The 7060-nt window shown below is 35.1% G+C and overlaps 1 long non-coding RNA gene across 1 annotated transcript; it reads right to left on the bottom strand.

Annotated features, from left to right (window-relative positions):
- Positions 1-739: 739 nt before the first annotated feature.
- On the bottom strand, positions 740-4050 carry LOC132303796 (uncharacterized). The gene is made up of 3 exons (XR_009481349.1): positions 3938-4050; positions 1287-1337; positions 740-1134 (listed from the first exon to the last, which is right to left on the bottom strand). It is a non-coding gene; the product is annotated as an uncharacterized LOC132303796 (long non-coding RNA).
- Positions 4051-7060: the final 3010 nt, after the last annotated feature.

Genomic DNA, 7060 nt, shown 5'->3' with positions numbered 1-7060 from the left:
AAAATGATTAGCAGTTGTGAGTTGATTCTTGAATTTTAAAAAATAAACGAATAAAAAAAAAATTCTAGCTATAGATAGATACAAGAGTATTTTTATTTTTATTTTTTAATAAAAAAAGAAAAAAGAAAAAAAGCAAAAACAAGAAATATTAGGTATGCGTGCTGTTGATCATTGACCAGCTTAATCTACCCATTGTCTTTGCTTTATGGCAGTTGAATTCTAAACATCACATACATGAACAAGTAAATATTTCATAATTCCACTAACAACATAATATATTTAACCTTTAAGTTACTAATATTTTCATAATTCCGCTTAGGCATTTCTTCAAACAAGATGGTAGCTCTCTACATGTTCTCACATAAGAATCAACCCATTTAGCCAGAGTTCCAAACAACCAACTCACCGTTATATATTCATCAGGTTTTAGATTCCTTTAATCCATTTCAACAAAGAATTTCACACCCTTATAATACCATATACGTTTTATTATCAGAGCCTACTTTTTAATGTACCACACTGTAGACTATATAATATGTAGCAACTACATTATTGGGGTGTACTTCTGTGTAGTTCATAAAGTACCACTGTCTTCTGAATTCAAAAGCAGGGTTTTGTTTAGGCTGAGGAATGAGCGAGCTAAGAAGCTTTAGACTTGAAAAGATGTACTCCGTGTATACGTACATATTCAGAAGTTATATTACAGTGCAAATACTCGACAATTTCATACAATCTCGAATGGCATATTGGTATTCATAAAGAGTCAATTAAACACAAAGTATAATTTTGATGAAATCCAAATAACTATATCCAAACATAACAGTTTTGATCAAATGCGAGTAATTGAAAATTCTCAAATCCAACTATTCAACTGAACAAATAATAGCTGCAGGTTTGAAAGAACCACTTCTCAATTTAATCAACAATTTGAAGTGTTTTTATTTATTTATTTATTTTTTTTTTATGTATTCTTGATGGACCAGCGTTTATTTACATGTAGGTTCACGTTCCCCTCGCACCTCAGCGCTGCCTCTGAGTTTTCGTCCCGTGCAGCCCTTATTTGTGCTAGGCTTTTCTGGCCTTGACTTTCCCCTTCACCCAGCCCCAAGAACCGACATGCTCCATGATAGTATTCTGAAATCATTTCAACTAAGCATTCAAGATCCATAACAATACAATAATAATACAATCTAGAAGCAGAAATATGTCCAAATATTAATAACATCCATCAAATTAATGCCACATCCAATGCAGTGCACACAAGTTCTCAAGTCTTACGGACTCACAAAGATTTGAATCTCACTACTGGAGCCAGTGAATCTGTGGGTTTAGATGTTCTGCAAAGAAAAATTTGTATTAAAGCATAGAGATAGGTAAAATATAACATAGTGAATTCTTGAGAAAATAAAGATTAACATTTTCAGATACTGATGACATCTTCTTAAAACAAAAATATTGCCATTCTCGAAATGATATTTAGATGAGGGAATTTTAAGGGAGTAAAATATTCTGCCATTCTCATAAAACCATTAATTTGTACATTACTAAATAAAAAGTAACCTTTTACATGTTATTTACTTGCCTTGCTAGGGATTGATTGCAAACACAGCCATCGAGTCTGAATCTGCAGTCTCATCCACGAATTAGAACCATATTTGCAAGTAATAATGATATTTGTCTCTCTCAACGCCATCTTTCAGTGATAATAAACCTAGTATTAAGTGTGGACATAAAACCACGAACAGGACATTAACTAGGCCTGGTTACCTTATTCAGGGTGATGATGGGAGAAAAGACGAGACAAAACTGAACTTTGGAATTATTTTGCACCAAGCAGACTTGAAACTGCATTCTCACACTTGTCAACGCAATGTAAAAGGCGCCTCATCTATCCAATCAATTTTTTTGCTCATGGAGAGAGAGCATGTTCTGCTGTACGGAGCAAGTTTTAACCAAAATCTAAAGGAAAATTTATGAAAACCGAGATGTGCAACCTGAGAGTACACCCTAAAAAGCCTAAACCAAGTTTTACCAAAACCTAAGCAAAATTATAAAACTAAGACTTGCAACCTGAATATACACCCTAAAGTGCCTAAAACTAGCAGTGGAAAAAATGAAGTTTATAAAAGCAGAGAGGAGAGGGGAAAAGGAACAATGAACAACTAATCATAGCCATAGAGAGTCTCATATTTGAATATGAAATCAAACACTAAATTAAAATGCATACAAAATAACAAAAACTGTAGAAACTTCAATCAATTTCAGGCTTTGCTCAATGAGCAATTTTCTCAAAAAGATCAATTGATCTACGAAATTTACTATTATATGAGCCGATATCAGCTCCACCAGGACAAACAATCCTTTTGAAGTACTCCATGACAGACACTATTTAGCAAAATTCAGCTCTTTTTAAGTCTTGATATAAAAGTTTCTACTGCCTCCTCACACTGCATACAGGATTGCAGTAAGAATTTTGCCAGGATGCCAATCTATTATCACAATCACATCCTCGCCAAATAAAACCAACAAGAGTCATTATGTGATCATATCCGAGCATATCAAATAAATAAAAATTGGGTTCATGAAAGATTTGATATTAAAATCCCCACCGCCCTTTCTATAAGCTAACGGCTTCAATAAGAAACCAAAATACGTAATTCACACACTATTTTGCCACCTTGAAAGTTACAGTAACAACCAATTTGTACTTTGTTCTGTTTCCTAAACAGGCAACTCCCAACCACATAAATCAAATATTCCACTAGAACCAACTCAGCTGTAACTAGACCACACTTTTAGTTCCTACCATAACTTACTCAACTGTATAAAGCAATATCATATAATTTAGTGACATTTGGAGGCATGCGTAATCTTAAGAAGTTGTAATTCAAAATCATACAAAAGGCTTAGGTTAGAAAAATATAGTAATTTTAGGAAGATTGCAAAAGGATTAGGTGTGCAAAATAAAACAATATGGAAAATATGAAGCAGTTTAGAAATTAGAACAAGATGGCATCTCTATCGAGACTTGGAAGTGTTCAGGTGATGATAGCAAGTCTTGGTTGACAAAATTGTTCATAAAAAAGTGCCAAATTAGCAGCCTAGAAGTATTTCAATACCCATATAAGAAAGTAAAGGTGATATTTAAAGTTGAAGAAACTATGGTAGGATTAAATTATGAGTCATACTATGAAAATTTGAAACAGATTAACCAACAAGTTAGATGTGAAACTATAATGTTGAACAATCAATTTGAATTTACATCGGGGAGTTCTACAATGGAAGCTATTTGAAAAGGATACTAGTGGAAAGATATAGAGAGATGAATAAAGATTTTTCACATACCAACAGGCCAGTAGCCTAGCGGTATCAGGCTCTTACTTTCCAAAATAAGGTCAAGGGTTCAAGCCTCCTTGGAGGCATGTGTGTGTGAGTATCAACTATGAAACAAAAAAGATTTTTCACATGGTTTTTACAGATAGTCTTACAACATATACCAACATTAAGCCCAATACTTTTTGTTTTACCAAAATGCATCCAGCATGAGCTTCCATGGCAAATGAATTGTGTTAATGACTTTATGGAATGTAGTGAAACTAAGCACATTTTTTGTACCTAATTTTATTATTCACAAGTAATGCAGCATTCACTGAATTTGCAAGGAAGAAAATAGGACATCAATAATCAAGTAATTTTCAACGTCAACTTGCTATAAAACCTGTCCAGAGATTGCAGTAGCATACAATAAGGAAACAAGAATGCGAATGTTGACAACCTTGTTAATGGAACACCATGTGAATGAGCATTAAATTGTCAAATGACAGTAAAAATATGAAGGCAGATTTAGAACTTAGTGCACATTACAAATAAAAGAACCAAATAATAATTGCTGACAGCTACCCAGGAAAAAAAAAAAAAATAGTTGCTGACAGCTTACCTATGAAGTTTCTGAGGCACAAAATAGCATTCCCATTCTTGGCCAACCATTCTTGGGTTTGGATGCACTTCTCTAGCCTTTCTGAAATGGGCTGAAAGAACATATTACCGCCCTGACCAAACAAACATAAATGAAGGCTCATGGACTAGACAACCCAAATAGTTAGTTGTAAAGCACAATTTAAAAGTCCGTTCATTAGTAAAATTTCTTACCAGTAATCATCCCAGAGTTGTTTGCTATTGCCCACAGCTTATATTGCCTCTCTGGATTGAATATCCTTGCTCCACAGAGAAGCCCATTGCTTCTCTCCTACAACATATGCAGCAGAAAAATGGATGACAAAATATGTAGCGGAATTGCTACCTTAATCACTAGTACCAATAGGGACAATAAGTCTCCAGTAGTAAATAGCCACAGAAATATATGTTGAAAGCCAACTATAGTAACTTTTGGAGTGGAAGAAACTAAGTAGCAAACATTTGTGGCAATTCAAACTGCTTTTCTTGCGTACTCTTGATAAACCAGCGTTTGTTAATATATATGTTGAAAGCCAACTATAGTAACTTTTGGAGTGGAAGAAACTAAGTAGCAAACATTTGTGGCAATTCAAACTGCTTTTCTTTCGTACTCTTGATAAACCAGCGTTTGTTAATATATAGACATAGGCTCACATTCCCCTTGCACCTCATGCTGCCTCTGTTTGTCTTTTGTTTTTTGGCCTTACCTTCCCCTCCCCCCAAGCTCCAAGAACCTACATGTGAAAAACATTTCAGCTAAGCATTCAAGCTTCATAGAAAACAATAATGATGCTCTAGAAGCAGAAAATGTCCAAATATCAATATCCACAGTAAACAACAACTCATTTTATTCAATTTAGCTCAGGCCCAAAGCGGATTGTGATGACCTTGTAGGCGGGTGTGCCGTGGGCGGGTGCGAGACACTATCAGGCTACCACACTGGCGAGCTACGGGTGCATAGTCCCACATCGCCTGGGTAAAGGAAAGGTGAAGTGCTTATATGTAGGGATGGCAACGGGGTGGGTTTAGAGCGGGTTTCCCTAAATTCCGCACCGCCCCTTTTAATTTTTGTCAAGTCCATGCCTGCCCCGAGACCCGCAACGGGTTGAATTTTTATGTCCAGCCCCGTCCCATTAGGGAATACTGTGCCCCCGTGCCCGCCCTACTAAATTTTTTTCTCCCACTTTTTAGAACTTAAGCTCCTGCTATTTATATGCGGAAATCCTGGGAATGACACAACATAAATGAAATTATTATCTCAACAAAAATAAAAAAAATAACATGCACATGCCATAATTCAGAGAACATAACAAACAAAAATAAAAGTTTAATATAACCAAATCACAAGAAGTTCTAAACTCCAACGTCCACCATAACCAAAACAAAAGCATATTTAATATCAAATTTACATCCCAAATTAGGATTGTAAGAGATGGATATCTGGGTAAGTCGCTAAAATAAGTTATTAATATTGTATATATATATATATATATATATATATATATATATATTAAATATAGTTATATGCTTAGCGGAACGGGGCGGGGCGGGCCCCCAGGATATGTATACTGAACCTTTACCCACCCCATGACTCGCGACGGGTATAAAATTTGTATCCATACCCGCCCCAACGGTATAAAAAGTGTTCCCATATCCGTTATTAACGGGGCGGGACGGGGCGGAGCCCCAGCGGGGCGGTAAAAATTGACATCCCTACTTAAATGTAGGTGTGTCACTTCAATTAATATGAGGCCTTTTGGGGCAAAACTCAAAAACAAAACCGTGCAGGGGTGGGAGACACCATTTAATCCTGGAGGGGAAAAAAAAAGTAAAGGCTATCTATGCACCTTTACATGTTGATATGGTGAGTTCAGGTATAAATTAAGAAGAAATTATTAAATGGCAAGTACATAAAAATCTTTTAATTATTCTAATCAGTATTATGTTATGTTTTTGTTAGTGCATAATGCCTGTAGGCACAGTCTATGGACCTAGCTAGTTTCATTATATCTATAGGTAAATTTGTCATAACCTAATACATACCAGGAAAACTAGAGCGAATATTGTTCCAAGTGTATTACTCCTTGCCTTTAATCAGTTATCCTAATTATTATCTCTCTAATTTTGCACAATCTTTTCCCAACAATTAAGAGAAATGGATAGTTCCATTTTTCATTTTGAAAGATGGAATTTTGTTTTTAAAATTATAAAGTTATCGGAGTATGAAAAAAAAAAAAAAAAAAAAAATCACAAATTGGTTTATAAAAGTCACAAAATAATTAAGCTAATAAAATGTCTCACCTTCGAAATTAAACACATGGACAGGAAAAAGAAGAAGACTAAAACAAATGTACCCCATACCCCATAACACATGCGGACATTCCCTGTTAAGATCAAAAGGAAAAAATAAAATCAACAAAAAAAATTATAATATTTCTATTCAAACTTGGTATAATTTTATTCACTGTTAAAGAGTATTACATTAACAATAACAAAAGGAGAAGAGGAAGAAAGAAGTACAAAGACGAGAGACTAGAGAGAGGATATTTACTAAGTTGTTGTAGTTGCAATTTGTAGAATGAAATGTGCTATCTTGTTTACTTATTACAATGACTCGTCATTGTAGCCCATCACTGTCTGATTGCAAATCCAATTCAAATTCAAATTTGTCTATCTGTCCCATAAAACAAACAATTGAACTTAAATAAAGAAAGAGACAATGAACAAGAAGAGAGAAGAATAAGATGAAGTTATATGGTCTTACCGAAAAACGAGGATATGGATCAAGAGAAACAATTGGGATGTGAGCAATCTTGGGCCAATCTTTCCCTGTTTCTTTCTGGCATCTATCAGATAAAACTTTAAGGCATGGAAAAATGTAGAGTTTTTACAGAGTCGTAACATGTTGAAGCCCCACAGGAAGAGATACCAGCTGTGGAAGAGCTTCAATATGGAGATACGTCAGGCTCTCGAGGCCTTGAAATTGCATGCCGTCATCATCATCTAACAGATCAAGCCCACAGCAGTGGCGGATAGACAAGGAATTGAGTGCGGTGAGATGTCGCAGTGTTCCTGACAGAGAGGTTAGTCTTCCACAATAACAAAT

The sequence above is a fragment of the Cornus florida genome, unplaced genomic scaffold, assembly GCF_030987335.1.
Source record: "Cornus florida cultivar Cherokee Brave unplaced genomic scaffold, ASM3098733v1 CherokeeBrave_3.0.0_Hap2_Chr01, whole genome shotgun sequence".
Lineage (NCBI taxonomy): Eukaryota > Viridiplantae > Streptophyta > Magnoliopsida > Cornales > Cornaceae > Cornus > Cornus florida.
Note: the sequence above shows the minus strand (reverse complement) of the source record. Positions and strands in the feature narration are given on the sequence as shown.